Below are 17308 nucleotides of genomic sequence, written 5' to 3' on the forward strand. Positions count from 1 at the left end.
GTCCTGGGCTGCCACTATCTATCTTTTCTCCTCACAGGACAAAAAACCCTTTGTGAAAAACGGGTATTTATTTCAATGGAACTTGTATAACCCTAGATGAAGAGGGAATATTTTGGGATCTAGGTCTTGGCTAAAAAGAGGCCAGCACCTAGCCAGCTCATCTCTGTCCCAGTGTTAAATATTTCAGAGACACCAGACACTGGACAGCATTATTTACAGACCATTATCAGTAGCAGCCAGAAGAAATTAGAGAAGGCTTGTCAGGCTGAGGTGTTTTGTTTACGACTAGTCATTAAAAAAATTATAATTGCTTAAAGGCTTTCTATACCTTTTGCAGTTTTTAAATACAACAGTGTTGCTTTACCATGAACAAATATCAGTAATAGTAAGATGGGCTAAATGGCACATGAATACTTACTATTGTGCAGATACTGTTATTATATATTTATAACACGGTTGACTCTCATTCAAAGCAAATGGCTTCTATTGGCATGGCATTCATATGCTTTGGCTGTTCCATGACTTTCTGGATTTCAGATGTTGTTTTCAGTTGTCTTGATAAGTTCACTATTCTTTCGACCAAGTGACCTGACTTTTCTGTTGGGTAGATATGGTTATAATATATCTCTGGGGGTATAGTTGTCAGAACTGATTTGTTGGGTTGTAATAAGAAGAATTGCCTGATAATGTGGTTTTCTAAGTTGCAGAAATTGGTCCGAGGTTCTACAAGTTTTTTAACTAATGCAATGCTGGCTCCGCCACTTGCCAAGCATTGGACTTTGAGCGAATGGAGTGGACCTACTGGCTGCCTATTTCGTCTATTCTCTCTTCTTCCCTCTTACAAGCACCCTGTTTTTGTTCACATATACACCTCTCATATTCATGATTCAGAAGAAAGTGGCCCCATCCCCAGCTCTAGAAATGGCCCTTGTTAGTTTTAGCATCCCAGCACATGACATCCTTCAGCAACAGTTATTGATTCAGGAGTTATCATATGACCTAAGCTGTCCCTGGCAGCTTGAGGCAAAGAACAGATAGACTACACGAGGGAGGAGAAAGGTTCTCTCTCATGCTGGACAGAAACAAGGAAACATGTAGCTCAGATTCTCACTGTGACGCATCTTGTGTGAACATCAGGTGGTACAGATACAGGGTGGAGCTGATACTGAAGACAGAGAAAACAGGTTCTTGTATGACACCTGGAAGACTGCCGGCCACTGCACTCTCAGTTGTAGGCCGTGATGCATTTCCTTGTTGATCAGTTTGAATAGGGGTCTCTGGTACTTGAAGCCAAAGCATTTTGGTGGATGGTTAAATGTCCTGAAAACTAAGCTCGCTTGTCTCTAAGCATCCACCTCATAGGCCTTTTATAAGGACTGGTTGAGGATAAGTGCTCAATTAATTTAGCAAGTACGCTTTTATGTCCCCTTAGTAGATACTCTTGTTCCGGGCCCAAATAATAGATACTTCATCATATTTGTTGATTCACAGTTTATGTGAGACCTGCTCTGTTTGCCAGCTGCTCACTTGGCTTTGTTTTGCTTTTCTTTTTGTTTCTACATTTGCTTCAATAAATGATGGTGTTAAGATTGGCTTTTAGAAATGAACACTCCTCTTACTTCCCAAGCCTCTCTCTTTTGCCCTTTTTCTAATCTTTAAAATGAGATAGAAACCTAGAAAAGAGAGGTTGATTTGTCCAGGGTCTAGTGGAAGAGCTAGTCATATGGGAAGATAGTTTTTACATTTTGTTTCTTATCAGTGAGACTATTTTTATTTAGCATCACTATTGGCAGCGGAGTTAAAGCTAGAATCCAGCTCATACCCCCTCCCCCTGTTTTTGGTCTACTTTTGTTTTATAGTTTGTTTCCCCACCTTATAGATTCTTAAAATAATTCAGTGCTGTAAGGGATAGCTCTAACAATAAGCTATTGTTAGTTTTATTAATTTGAAGAATGTACAGTTTGTTGGCTTGCATATGTTAATCTGCCATTATAATTCTCTCCTTGTACATATTGTCTTTTTTGTATTAGCATTTGTTTACTAACCCACACCTGGGGCTGACTGTGGGTGTGTAATTGAGATGGTGTTATTAGATTTTGCTGGTGTAGGCCACAGGAACCCAGGTGGCACAGTCTTGGGTAATGTGTTTAATTGCCTTATTAAATGATATATATCTTTTAGACCTTTCATTAAGTAAGTTCCTTTTGTTACATGCTTACAACAGTTGCTCTATGCCAGTAGATTTCAAATGCCATTACTCTAGGGAACTTTAGAGGTGCTCTGGGGAGTCATAGACTAAAATGAAGAGGAAATCAAAGTTGTGGGATTCAGGCTTGTCTCTGATAGTGGTTATGAGGGGATTGGAAGCAAAATAAGATCTCTTTACCATTCTAGGTATAAAATCATTTTAAAAAGGCATCTGGGAGTCTGGTTAAAGGTGAGAAGGAGAGGTGTAGGAGGATAACAAGGGTTCAGAGAAACCTGGCTGCAGAGTTCTGCCTATAGGGGATAGTAACCTGTACTCGGTATTAATTGTGTGGCAGACATTGCACTAAGCCTTCTTAAAACATTATTTCATTTGGTCCTTGTAACTATCCTACAGGTAGGCATTATCATTTCTATTTAAGTTTCAAGGAGGTAAGCCAGTGTGTTCAAGGCTATATAGTTTATAAATAAAGGAACAAAAGATAGGTCTGCCTGGCTTCAAAGCTTGCATTGTTTCTTTTACAAGATCCTACTATGTTCTAAATATGAGGAGTGGAGTTTGTTGGCTTCTACTTTCTGGAGTGAGAAATTATTGGGAGAAGGGCCTGGGAAATCACAGAATGGAATATGGATATAAGGCACAATAGGGGTCAACTTAAGTTGAGAAATAACTTACTTATCTAGAGGTCGATTGCACGCTCTTTCTCTTTTACTATGAGCCACAGAGGCTGGTTGATGTCAGCTGGCCAAGTCACTCTGCCTGCTTGGTTGTTAAGCATCACTTCCATGTTGAAGGCTCTCATGGGCATTAACTTGCAATTAAAAAATGGTCCCATTTCTTGTCCCTGGAATTGGCCCCATCCTCAAGCCTCTTTTCCAGATCAGTGGGCTCTGAATTTTAATCTTTCTCTTTCAGACCCCTGACCAACCAGCCATGTCATTTTCCTGCCCACGTGTCCATATATTTCCTTATCTCAGGCCACGTCTCTTCCAACACAAAGTGGATAATCAGGTACATGTACCAAAGCTCTGCTCACATAGAAAATTAAGCTCCCCACTGCTCCCGGGGTGGGGGCACTGTCAGTGTGTCTTCAGTTCAGAAGTAGACCATTTTCAGCTTCAAACCACATACCAAGCCAACTCATCACTGAATGAAGCCTAGCTCTTTTCTTTCTCAGCCGGCTAGTCATGTAGTGTGACCAGGTGAAGAGGCACCAGTGCAGTAGTGGTGGGTGACATGAAGAAATGGACCACCTCCTTAGAGAGAGTACTTAAACCTCATGAACATTTAATCTTTTCATGTCTTTCTCAAACTGTGAGCTCTTTGAGGGCAGAGAGTGTGACTCTGAAAACCCAGCCCCTTGAAGAGATCCTGGCACAAAATAGGTCTTCAATAAATGCTTATTGAAATGAAGTTAATGATTTGTAGGTGACAGAGACAGGATAAAGGGCCAGGTGTACACACTTAGTTCAGGGTATCTTCCACCACATCTTCCAGAATAATGAAAATGGATAATGAAAGGGCTGGGGGGCAAAAAGAGCGATGGATGTAGTAGGAGCAGGGGCATTTCTGTGTGAGGCCTTGGTGATCATCCTAATTGATCAAATGACCTAGTTTTAACTCTGAGGTTCCTATTTCTCTCAATAATAGCTCAAATAAACCCACAAAAACAACCACAACTTCTGCTTTGTTTAGGTCTCTTTGGAACCCAATCTCTGAGAGGCTTCAAGGCCAAAAAGAGCCCAAGCCATATCTTCTCCTTTCCATTTTCTTTTTATTTCTTCTGTCTTTTTAAATTTCTTCCCTTGTGGAGTATTGCTGAGGACACAAAGACTGAACAAGGTGCTACATAATTTAATTAAATGCTCTTAATTTCTATAATAGAGAGAGATTGAATGTTTGATAGTATATAGTGAGAGGTAGTAGGATTAGGGAGTCCTCCCCAAGGAGACCTGAAGGTTAAAAAGACTTTATTAGGAGAAGTGCAGCCATACCTACCCTGCGGTAGGAAAGGAGTGTGGCATTTTTGATAAAGTGCACAAAATAGCTGAAGTCTAGAGACAGAGGAGGAGATGCACCCAGTGAAGATGGAGAGATAGGTTGAGGTCAGACCATGCAGAGCTGTTGGAAGCTGTATGAATTTTTATCTTTATTCTTAAGAGTGTTGAAAAGACATGAAAGTGTTTTAAGGAAGAAGTTACATTTTTTAAATACCAGGTTTAAGTTTTTTTTTATCATTATAACTAGTGTGGAGAATAGACTGGAGGGAGACTAGAGAAACTGGGTGGGGGGTCAAGTTAGGAGGCTATTGGCAAAGGAGCAAGGTGGCTCAGATTAAGTTGGTGGCATGGGGAGAAGTGGAGCGATTTGAGAGAAATAGATTCAACCTGATAATTAATTGGAGGTAAGCCACAGGGAGAAGGAGATATCAGTTTTAAGTTCCAGTTTTCTGGCTTGAGTAACTAGTTGGATGATGGTGCCAGTTACTGAGCTCAGAATATAAGAAAAAGGAGCAGCTAGAAGGAACAAAACATGAGATTGTGTATCTTGCTCTATGAGAGAGATTTTTCTTAATGAGAATTTTTATGTATTCACTTTTATTTTCTCATTGGCTCTTATTGTAAAATAATAATTCTGGAGCCTAAGAATGAAGAAAATCTTCATATTGTTTCATGGGAAACTATAACATTTTGTTGTAACAGAAGTAGAAGGCATTATCCATGAAATCACAGAAGTTTCTGACAAAACTGTTTGCATACCGAGGGGTTCCATCCTTGTACTTCTGCTGCACATGTCTTCCTGCGCAAATGTATCTGCCCCCATGTTTTCCACTATCACTTACATTTCAGTAACTCCCAAAGACTTATCTACAGTTTGTACCTCTCTTTTCAGATCCTGAATCATATATTAATGGCCTACTAGACATCCTTACCTGGATGTTACTCCAAGCATCTTAACCTCATATATGTCTATTCATGAACAAATTATCCCTCCTCATCTACTTTTCTGCATTTCCTAGTCTGTGAAAATCTTTGCCATCTGCCCAGTCACCCACATCGATCTTGGAGAACTCTACTCTCCCCCTCCATTTTGCCACCTACATCCAATCAGTTACTAAATCCTGTGGATTTAGCCTCCTAAACATCTTTCTTCTCAGCCTCTTCCTTTGCATTCTCACTGTGATCATTTTGACTGATTTCTTGTCATTTGTTACCTTAATGACTGCAAGAGTTCTCACTGGTGATTCCCTGGGTTTCTCTCTCCCGTCCATTCTTTGTACCACCACAGTGATCTTTCTAAGATGCACACTGGATGAATGTTACTCCCTAGCTCCCCATGGCCTACTGGATAAAACTTAGAGCCCTTATTGAGGTACACACACCCTCCTGTGGTTCATTTTGTTTCATTCTTGTCCAGGTTTCTATCCAAGTGTGAGCCCTAGGGACTGTGGAAGCTGTCCTGATCAAGCTCTACTCATCATGTCTTTCCAACTTCACACATTTCTTCTGCTTCAAATGCCACTTCTCTTTTCACCTCTGGATTAGTTTCCTAGAGCTGCTGCAATAAGTTATCACAAGCTGGGTGGCTTCAAACAACAGAAATTTATTCTCTCAAGGTTGTAGTCAGTAGAAGTCCAAAGTTAAATGCTGGCAGGGTGATAGTTCTTCTGAAAGCTCTAGGGGAGAGTGCTTTCTTCTTCTTCCAGCTTTTGGTGGCTACAGGAGTTCCTTGGCTTATGGGTGCCTAACGCCAATCTCTTCCTCCATCTTTACATGGCCTTTTTCTTTGTGTCTGTGTCTTTTCTTGTCTCTTATATAATGTCATTGGATTTAGGGCTCACCCAGATAATCCAGGATAATTTTGTCTCAAGACCTTTAACTCAGTTATACATGCAAAGTGTATTTTTCCAAAATAGGTCATATTCACAGGTTCCAAGCTTTAAGGTATAGACATATCTTCTTGGGGGTCACCATTAAACACAGTACAATTTCCCTAGAGAATTCCTAACTATCTTTCAACACCCACTCAAGAGTCTTCCTGCAGTGAAACCTCTGGACCTCATCAGACCACAAATCCACATGAAACTCTCCCACCTTTGGTGCCAGTGCTGTTTTTGTAGAGTTGTATGTTACAGCACTTGCCACACTTGACTGCAGTTTTTGTTTATGCCAGTCTCCCTTGTAGGCTTTGAGGTCCATGAAAGCAGAAACTCATCTTCTTTTTCTCTGTGGTCCCAGAAACAACCATAGCATATGCTCAATTAGTACTGAATTAGATGATAAGAGAGGGGATGGTGGGGCATTGGGGCCTCGAAGCTGTGCACTCAGGCAAGAGGAAACAGTGAGTTAAATCTCTTGTGTAGAAACCTCAGTGAGGTTGAGTCAGATTTATAATGTCTTCTCATACTCAGTACCTGAATTGGCTTTCAATGGCTGAGACCTTCCCACTCAGTCTGCTTCTCAGAAGAGGCCCATATACCCTCAAATCCCTCTCTCAGTTGCCAAAATCCCACTCCACATTCCTGTTTAGGGTCCACATGCAAATAACTGTGAAATACAAAGATCTTGGTAGTCAGACAACCAGAGGTTTGAAATGAAGTCTCCCTGGAATCCTCAATGATGAACTAAAAAGCATTAGTTCACCTTTACTCACTGTATGGCCTGGAGGAAGTCATTCATTATCATCTCAGTTTCCCTATTTAAAAAATGGAGGGGAAAAACCCATAACATTTCCTTTTTAACTTAACTCTTAGTATCCTAAGAGCTTTATTAAACAGTCTTGACTACCTATTATGGCATCCCCTATCACGCAGCCAGGAAGTGGCAAAGTCAGGCCTTGAGTCCAAGCCTATGTAATTCCAGACACTAAACTCTATGGATTATTTCTACTGATGCTCTAGCAAGCATAACAGCGAAGACATCTAGTGGACAGGATAGCTGAAATGCATCCCAAGCAGAGCAAGTAGAGAGAAGACCACCAGCAGGGTCATAGATTTGTATAATACAGAGTATGTTGAAGGAACAATGAGTAAAGAAAGATAGGAAATCATCTAGAAATGTTCTATCCAACTCCTGAGCTTGGCATTTCACGTTTGTGTCTGATAGATTTGCCTGGATTCTATTTTAGAGTATCCTGGGAACACTGGGACTTCTTGCTTTGAAGGGCATTACAATGATTTCTGGTTATATGATTTGTTACTCACTGTTCAAGTATGGTCTAGGCATGTGAGTCTGTGGAATTATAACATCACATCTGATTACAGTACAGTAAGTTCTCAGGCACAGGGTGTACAATAGCCCTCAATTTGTTTTTATTCAATGAATATTGCTTTTGATTTATATAGGCTTAATTGAAGGGGCAGGTGGTAGTATTGTAGGGCAGTGGAGGGAGGGGAGTCTATAAAGTTATATAATTTGATTTCAAGTTTGCTTTGCTTTTTGAGTTTAGGTGTCTAGTCAGTCTAAATTTCAGGGTGTAATTGATGGCACCATGAATAATAGGGGATAATTTCTTAACACTAGCACAAAGGCATTAGCAAGCAGGTAGGAGGAAAATAAGAAATCAAAGGTTACTTAAAACAACCTCAGACTATGTCTAGTTTGGAAAATTCAAGTTGCTTTGTAAAACCCCTGATGATATACTTTCAATTTTAGGCTAGAAAACCCTCCTAAAAAGTGAAACCCAGAAAAATCAACAGAGCCATAGATTTCACAAGAGATAGGAAAGAATGTTTATTGACTTCCCCAAAAACCATACTAATATTTTGGAATGCATTCTGAGATTGTCACTGTATGGGAAGGCATTTGAAAATATTATATACAAATGCATCTAAAGAAAGATGTGTCTCTGCTTCTGAGAAGTGTTTACAGTGATTTTTTGCACATTCCAAGACTTTAAAATTGAGGTAGTATTAATAAGATACACTATTTATAGAGTTTTTATTATAGGCCAGACCCTGTACTAGACTCTTCATAAACATTAACTCTATTTATTTAATTCCTTAAAATAACTCACTGTTGTTGATATGATTCCTCTCAATCAGTCTTATCTCTAGAATATGTCAAGCCTACCCTCAGTTTTACCATCCCACTTCACTCTTTCTTGCACTCATTTTGCCCTTACTATCTCTGACTGTACATCTCATATCTCCCCTTTCACATTTCGTCTCAGCATCCGGCCCCACTTCCACCTCCTCTTGTTATTTATAGCTATAACCCTAGTACCATACCTACTACCCCAGGTGTGCAGTTTATTTGTCAGATGGATGTCCATTTGAACACCCTTGATCTTCAGCATTCCTCTTGGGAAGGAATGCTTAGCTCCCTTACTCATTGCTTTAGGAAAGAGCAATTCTTGCTTTGTCCTTTATGGACTAAATGTTCCACAAGCTCTGGGCAATTCTGCTGTAGCCTCTAGATAGCCCTTGAAAGTAGTTGGTAGAGACATCATTGGCTTTTCTTTGAAACATTATCTGGAAAGAAATTATAGGATGGGTAGGAGGCCGAGAGCATAGCTCTGCCGGAGTCCAGAGGAGAGGTAATGAAGAGCTGAGCCAGGGAGAAGGCAGAGGGCCAGTAATTTCCCCTGTGGATGTGGCTGCCATGGCATTAAGACTGTGAGGTGGTACAGATGGAGGAAAGGCCAAAGAGACAGGGCAGGGTTCAATCTCAGGTTCCTTAAATGCCAACTTAGTCAGTTCACTCATCCCTAAGCCTCTTGATGCTCATCTGTACATGGTGATAGTCTTTTTTCATAGGATTGTTGATAAACCTTTAAATTAGAGAATATTTATAAGGCATTTAGCACAGTGCCTGAGCATATAGTAAATACTTAATATCAGCCCAGAAAATAATTTCTACGTAACAGGTTCTGAAACATGAAAGTCAATAACTTCCCTTGGCACTTATCTTTCTAACATAAATGTTTATTGAGTACTTACTATGTGCTAGGCACAGCACTAGGCATCAAAGCCTCAGCAGGGAATAAACCAAAATCCCTAGTCTTATAGGAGGGGCCAACATTCTAGTGCAGGAGCTACAGCCAAAAATAATAATAACAGTAATTAGTTATATATTTTGTCATGTAATGGTAAGTGCTAGCAATCAAAATTAAGTAGCCTAAAGGTACAGACTGAAGGAGAGAATCTATTTTATTTATTCAGGTTTTGATATTTAAAAGTTTTAAGGAGTATGGAAAATGACATTAATTTTTAAAATGTGAAATTATGTATGGCATAGGACCACAGGATCATAATGTTGTAAAATCAAGGGACGAAAATGATGCATAGGAGTAAGACTATTATCCCTGAAGGAGCTGGTCAAGCCCTTAAAATATTTGTAATTTTCAAAATTTCTATCATGATCATGTATGCACTTTATTTTAAAATTTTTATTAAAATGTCTCCGTTTTAGTTTTTAATTCCCAACATAAAATATCTCAATAGTGTGAAAGGTAAGCAGTGGGGAGTGAGTCTCTTCATGTTGGACACTAGTCCTCTTCTCATAGACAATGGCAATTCTGGTGTGTCCTTCCAGACATGTTCTTCATGTGTATTACTAGTATTTTTATTTACAGACTATCTCAAACTTACAGCAAAAGTTCAAGTGCTGAACACAGGTTTTTTTTTTTTCCGAAACCACTTGAGAGTTGCCAATCTGTTGCCCCATCACCCCTGAAATTTTACTGTGCATTTCCTATACATAGGGTATTTCCCTACACAACCAAGTCACAACCATCAACATCAGAGGTAACACTGATACATTACTGCCATCTAATCCTTAGACTCCATTCAAATTTCTCCAGTTGTCCCAATAATGTCTTTCTAGCCAAAGGATCCTGTCCAGAATTGCATGTTGCATTTAGCTGTTGCATTTGTTTGGCTTCCTTTGGTCTGGAACAGTTCTTCAGCATCTCCTTGACTTTCATCATGTTGACACTATTGAATATCTCAGGCCAGTGATTTTGCAGAGTGTCCTTCACTGTTGATTTGTCTGATGTTTCCTCATGATTAGATTCAGTGTTTGCATCTTTGGCAGGAATATAGTAGAAGTGATGTTGTGTTTTTCTCATTGCATCTCATCAGGAGGCACACGATATTTATTTGTCTGGTGATGTTACTGGTGATGTTAACTTTAATCATTGAATTAAGGTGGTATTTGCCAAGCTTCTCACTGTAAATTTTTCTTTTCTTCTTTGTTGTTAATAATTATGTTTGAGGAGGTTGTCTAAACTAAGTATTCCATTGTTCATCAGACTTTTATTCATTTATATATGTATTTATTTATTTAGGTTCTAAATTTATTTACTGATATATTTGTGGACTTGTGGTTTCCTGTTTATTTAGTGGGCCAAATCTGTACTATCATTATTTATTTTGATCTACAGTTGCATCCAGTTGGGCCAATGGGAGCTCCTTCAAGCTGGCTTCCTTTTGACGTGTCCCCATCATTCTCTGAGTACTTCCGTACTTTCTGGTACAAGGTATTTCAGGCTCATTTTGTACTTTATGTTCCCTCCCTAACAACCGTTTCTCCAAGGATCCCTAGTTTGTTTTAGTATAAAACGATATTGACAAACAGGCTCTGGGTGTGCTCACTGCTATTAAGGCATTGCTGCTCCCAGACACACTCAGCAGACAGATATCTTCGAATGCTCATCCCTGCAGTCAGTGATAGACTCAATTTCTGTTGAAACTGACAGCAGGGAAGGGTTTCCTCCAGGGACACTCATGGTACTATTGTCAGGAGAAGGAGAATGTATGTTGGACAGCATCAACAGCAAATGTTTGTTAAAGCTGGAGCACTGAAATTGGAAACTGGATCTGTTTGATGCAAAGAACAATGACCTTTCCATCATTCTGGGCTGCCCATAGTAACTGGATCCCCTAAGACTAGCTATCTACTCTAGAGTCATACACATATAGATACACCTCCTGATTATTTTTCCTTTTATAGAGTAGCAAACGCACCAAATCACCTAGACTAGGTTATGCAGCTGCACTCAGAAAATCCAGGTCAGCATCTTTGTAGGGCGACACAGGAGACATCACGTATAAACCTAGGTAGAAGAATAAATCATGCCTATTTCTTGCTCAACAGTTAACGATTGACCAGGCAGCATCCCCAGCCAAACGTTGGCATGGTCCTCCCTGTCTTTCAGGGTTCTCAGGGACTTAAAGGTATGCATAGCATCAGAAGAAGTGAGCATATTATGCAGATTTTTTATACTACACTGTAATTTTAATTTATTTATTTATTCACTCATTTATTCAACTAGTATATATAGAGCACTTATTATGAGCCAGAAATAGTTCACATTTATACAAGTGAATTAACATTAAAACAACATTATATAAAATCGTACTATATAAAAATTAATTTTAATGTATACTTATAATTAATTATATAGTATTTAATACTTTATAATACTTGTATAATATTTACAGATATATTTACTTAACATCTTACAAGCAATTGTTGACTTTTAAGCTATATTTATAGCTAACATGTACACACATTATCACTAAACGTATTTTTATTACTATACCCATCTTACAGACAAGGACATTGAGATTCACAGACTATAGGTGAATTTCTTGGTCAAGCCATTATTGGTGACTAAATTCAATCTTTTTTATTTTACTGAAGTTTATCCGTCATCCCCTCATCTAAGGTCTGTAAGGTTTAACATTGAACTAAATCTTAGGACTGTCTAATTCTAAATTGTGTGCCCTTCAATCTAGAAGTGGCCATCAGGTCTCCAGTTCAACCTGTTGTATAATTCTCATTCTCTCTCCCCCATTTCTTCTTCTTTTTTTTTTTCTTTCCATTTCTTCTTTTCCTCTTTCCTCTTACTCTGGCAGCTTAGTTGATATTCAAAGTCCCCAGAAATTCCAAGGCAGATTTTATTTCTGTTAATAAAGCAGTGTAGAGTTTGAAATGATTTGAAAGATAACTGGCATCTTGCACAGAGATTGTAAGAAGATAAAAACATCTAGGAAGTGTCTATAGTAAAAGGGAAAAACTCGGTTTTGATTTTAAGTTCACTGTGTTTAAGGAGGACAATAGTTGCCTGTCAAAACATCCATTTCCTGTCATTAGCTGTTCTTTTCTTTTTTCTTTCTTTGTTTTTTTTTTTTTTTTAGCTGTTCTTTTCTAATTACATAATTCAGTGGCTAACCTACTACTGGGCACAAGTTAAGTTCTCAGAAAAAAATCAGTTGCTTGAATGACCAGACTATAGTTCAGGGGTTGGCAAACTTTTTTCTGTAAAGTGTGAAATACAAAATATTTTGGTCTTTGTAGGCCATGCAGTTTCTCTTTCAACCCCTCAGCTCTGCCACTGGAGCTCAGAAGCAGTCATAGACAATGTGAGGAACTGTGTCATTCTTGCAGAGGAAGTCAAAGAAGGCCAGCGTGGCAGGGACAGGGTTGGAGAGGGTGGTTTTTGATGGGTAATGCATCTGGAGAAGTATGCAAGGAACAGATTACAGGAGATTTTAAAGGTTTTGGTAAGAAATTCTGACTATTTCTCCAGAGCAATGGGAAGCTACCCAAGGTTTTTAAGCGTATATGTGACATAATTGCGTTTGTATTTTAAAATAGTAATCTGGTTTGCAGCGTGGAGAGCAGATTAGAGCAGAGCAAGGGTAGACTCTGAGGAGTCTTTGGAAGGCCTGATAGTAGCTTGGTCTAGATAGTGGTAGTGAAGATGGAGAAAAGTAGGTAAATTCAAGAAAAATTAGGAAATTAAATTGATTGGACTTGGTGATGGATTCATTATGGGGGATGAAGGAGGCCTCAAGGATTGCAGGGACAGGTTTCTGACTTCCACAACTAGATAGGGGGTGGTGCCATTCACTGGGAGAGGAGATTTAAGGTGGGGTAATTCTTGAGTTCAGATTTGAATATGCTGATCTGGGAAAGTGGAATGGTTTGCTTTTGCCACATTTGAGACACTAAGTGAATATGTTCATGAGTCAGGTATAAGTCTAGGATTCAGAGGTATGTTCTAGGCTGAAGATAGAAACTTGGCAGTCATTGACAAGTAGTTGGTTATGTAACCAAGATATTGAAAGATGGAATTTCGTAAGGAAATAATATAGAGAAGAGAATACACACATTTGTGCTTCTCCAAATGGGGTACAAGTACCCCAGAGGAATATCCTCTGTGTCCAAGAATGCTCAAGAAGGGTAGGCAGATTTCAAGTTATAGGAACCACTCAAATTCCTGCAGCAACAGTTTCATTTGAATCTTTGGAATGGGGAATCCTAGGGGGCAGAACACAAAATTCACAGACATCAGACAACAAAAAAAAGATAATTAAGCTATATGGTTGAAGCTGTTGCCTTAGGCTAAAACCTCAGTTCCCCAACCCAGGGTGTGAGAAATAACCAACCAAGCAGTTGGATCACAATTATAGCTGCTTATTAAACAGTAATTCCTTTCCATGTGTATAGTTACTGATTTAAACAGGGAGAGAAGAACGTCCTGCTTTTGTGATACCTGCTTGGTGACTCCAAAAATAGCGCACCTTAGTAGGTGAGAGAGGGGGGAAATTGGCTGAAACCCTGTGGCCTAGCAAATGGAATTTTAATCCAAATGCTTCACAAGTAACAGGACTGTAATGCATTGGGTAAGTGAAAGTTTAGCTGAGACCACATTACTTCTTTGGAGGCACTAAGTAACAAATAATAAGGAACATGCACTTAGTATTAATGATCATAATTAACATGTATACAGCTCTTCATCTGTGCCAAGTCCGGTTCTTAGTTCTCTACTTATATTAATGCATCTGCTCTTCTAACAACCCTATGAAATATATTGTTATTATCCACATTTTCCAGATGAGAAAGCTGAGACACAGGGAGGTTAAGTTAAGTGTCCAAGGTCACACGAACATGTGTCAGATCCAGGCTTTGAACCCAGAAAGTCTGGCTCCACACCGTGTTCTCTTAACCATAACAAACAATAGACTCCTTGGTCATCCCATGGGGTTAACCACCTCTGGATGGCTCAGGGACAGACTACCTCACCAGAATGAAAAAAGGGCGAGACAGTCATCAACCAGCTAAGTGTTATTGCTTGTCCCACTGCTTAACAATCTTCATTTACAAGGAATATAATTATGTCCCTCTCTCTAGTCCTCTTGTATTCTCTGTAATTACAGTTCTTCTGCGCCATACCTTGTACCTACTACACCATGAAAAACCTCAAAGAAAATGAAAAACAAACAAAAACATGGCTTTGGATGTCAAAGTCAGTTCAGCAATTGTCATACTAAACAACATGAGGCTTCCAGTGATGGCAGGTAATTTTCAGGGCTGAGGGAGGGAAAAAAAAAGAATTAGGAGCCCACAGACACCACCTCTCTGTGTCATTAGAATAAGACCTTTTATCAGAGGAAGACCAAAGCCTAATCAACATGCATTTTCAAGATTCTGACAAGTAGCTCCTGTATCAGATGATTGCTGAATAAGTGAATTGTTTCTGCCGCCTCCTGATACTTCATCTTTGGGGTAATGTGGCACATTAACAGAATGTTGATGGATAACAGGAATTCACGTGCTACTGCCCATTCTCCCACTTCAGGCTCCTTTCCCACCCAAATACACACATCATCTCTCTCGTGTATAATTTTGATTCAAATCACATAACACTATAATTCCTAAAAGCAACTGCTCTGAAGAGCAGAGCCACAAAGCTACCCCATACGCGATGAAGTAGCAGAGGTGTACGTCAGAGAGGTACTCATCTGGAGTCAGGTAACAGCAGCTTCAAGTTTTTTTTTAAGCCAATACTTTCATAAATCTAATTCAAAAGACAATAGGGAAAATATGCCCGATCTAAAAATAATGTTATTGAGGTGTGTTCTTCAATCAGAATAAAGTCAGTGAAGATAAGATTCAAATTCAAACTGTGATAACAATCAGTCTATAGCAATGAGTAAGTCTGTTGACTCTAGAGTTAGATTTGTCTGGGTTTGAATCTAGACCTCGGGCACATTACCTTTTCTATGCCTCAGTTTCCTCACTTGAAAATAGGGATGCAGAGGAATGCAAAACAAGGTGTGCACAGGAACCTGTAAGAGTCCAACACTGCAGTAGGGTAGCAAATATACCTACACCTGTGCACCTGTGTACGCGCACGTGTGTGTGTGTGTGTGTGTGTGTGTGTGTGTGTGTGTGTATTCATGTGAGTGTTGGGGCTGGAAAGATGGGGGAGGCAAGATTGTAGAGTACAGGTGGGGATGGCATCTTGAAGATGTTGTATTCAGTACTGAGGACTTGAAAGTTATCCACTAGGCTATAGTACACTGCAGTGCCATGAACAAATTTTAGTTGTGCCAAGATAATCATGCCCTCAGTCTTCAGGATGACTGGGTGGGACCTAGAATAGTCACAAATCAATGTAGATAATCGCCAGCTGCAAGCACCTTTGTCCTGTGACCACAGTGAACCATATGGATACTAGTGTTTCCTTCAGTGCTTTGATGTAAAGAATGGGAAGCACTGCTATAGGCAGTAAGGCCCCATGGAGGACATTGCAAAAGAATGTCAGTTCAGGGAGGCTTATGTGACATGATGTATATAAAGTGTTTACTCAGCAGTGTCTGGCTTATTGTCCGTGCTCAGTTACGGTGTTTATCTAGCTACATATGTGCTAATTCAGAGAATATACATTAAATAATACTTGCCATGGATTCAGAGAGTTAAATGAAATTGCATTTTGTTAATCACAGTAAATTAACAAACACAGTAGATTATACAAACATTTTTATAGCATTTTATATATGAGACATGTTAATGATTTGATTCTTTATGCAATGCTTAATGTGCATACAGATTTGAGGGACTCTCAATAAATCTCCAACCGCTTTGGAGTTCTCAGCCTTAAGTTTAGGATTCATTGCTAAAAAACTGGGGAACCAACCAAGACATCCTCAACAAATTCTTCCAGCACTATACCATTTCTTGACCCTCTAATAAAGATGGTAGAAAATGGGAAATTTAAAGACAAATCAGAAACAGTCGTTTTCCCTAAGAAGTTTAAATTCTAGTAGGGGAGATTAGATATATACATAAATAATTGTAATGAATGATAGAAAGTGGCAAGTTCTACAAGACAGCTACAGAGAGAAATGCTGTAAGAGTATACAGAAGGAAATATTGTAAGAGAAGAGAGAAATCAGCTGTAATTGGAAGGATCAAGAAAGGCTTCATGGAACATGTGTCAGTAAGGGCTTTGTTAGTCATTAGCAACAGAACCCAAATGAAAAAGGGCTTAAGCAAAAGAAGGAAGATATTGGTTTCCATAACTGATATCCAGGGAGAAATGTAGCTTCAGGAAAATCTTGATCCAGGTGCCACACAAATGGGACCAGTCTCTCTCCTCCTTTTTCAGCTTTGCTTCCTCTATGATGGCTGTATTCTCAAACAAGTTCTCCCCTCACTCCTGTACCCTCCCAGGTTCAAGTCCAGTAGAATGGAGAGCATTGTTTCCTGGTGGGTCTCACATAAGTCCCAGGATTCCTGCGATTGGATTGAATACTCTCCTTGCCTTACATCTAGTCACATGCTTTGCTTCTGAGCACATGAGCTGAGGAAGGGGCATTTTTTCAAACAGGAAACTAGGGTCCTGTTTCCAGAGAAAGCAATATTATTTGCAGGATGGCCACCAAAGGATTTGCTCTTTGACCTGGACCTTGGAGAATAGGTGAGATTAGAAATACTGAGATTAGAGTGGAAGGAAGTAAATAAGTACATTATTGGCACACTCATCCTTTTACAAAGTTTCTTCACTTTACGTTCTGCTGATATTCTCCTTGAATACTGTTACAGTCATAACCTTTCTCCAGGGACACACTGAAAATGCCTTTCATTCTTCCACTCTCCTTTTCCCCATTTATGTCATAAGGGGTAAGAGCAAGCTCTGACTTGAGCCACACAAAATTCCAAGAAATTCATTGCAATTTAGAAGTGGGTTCTTTAGGCTTAACTGCCTCTGTATGGTCTGCCAGTTAATGGGACAAGATCATCCCTGGAAGTTCCATATTTCAGGAAGAGAAAGGTGGATTGTGTATCATGTACCTCTCTTATGCCT

This window comes from Eschrichtius robustus, chromosome 17 (assembly GCF_028021215.1).
Source record: "Eschrichtius robustus isolate mEscRob2 chromosome 17, mEscRob2.pri, whole genome shotgun sequence".
Lineage (NCBI taxonomy): Eukaryota > Metazoa > Chordata > Mammalia > Artiodactyla > Eschrichtiidae > Eschrichtius > Eschrichtius robustus.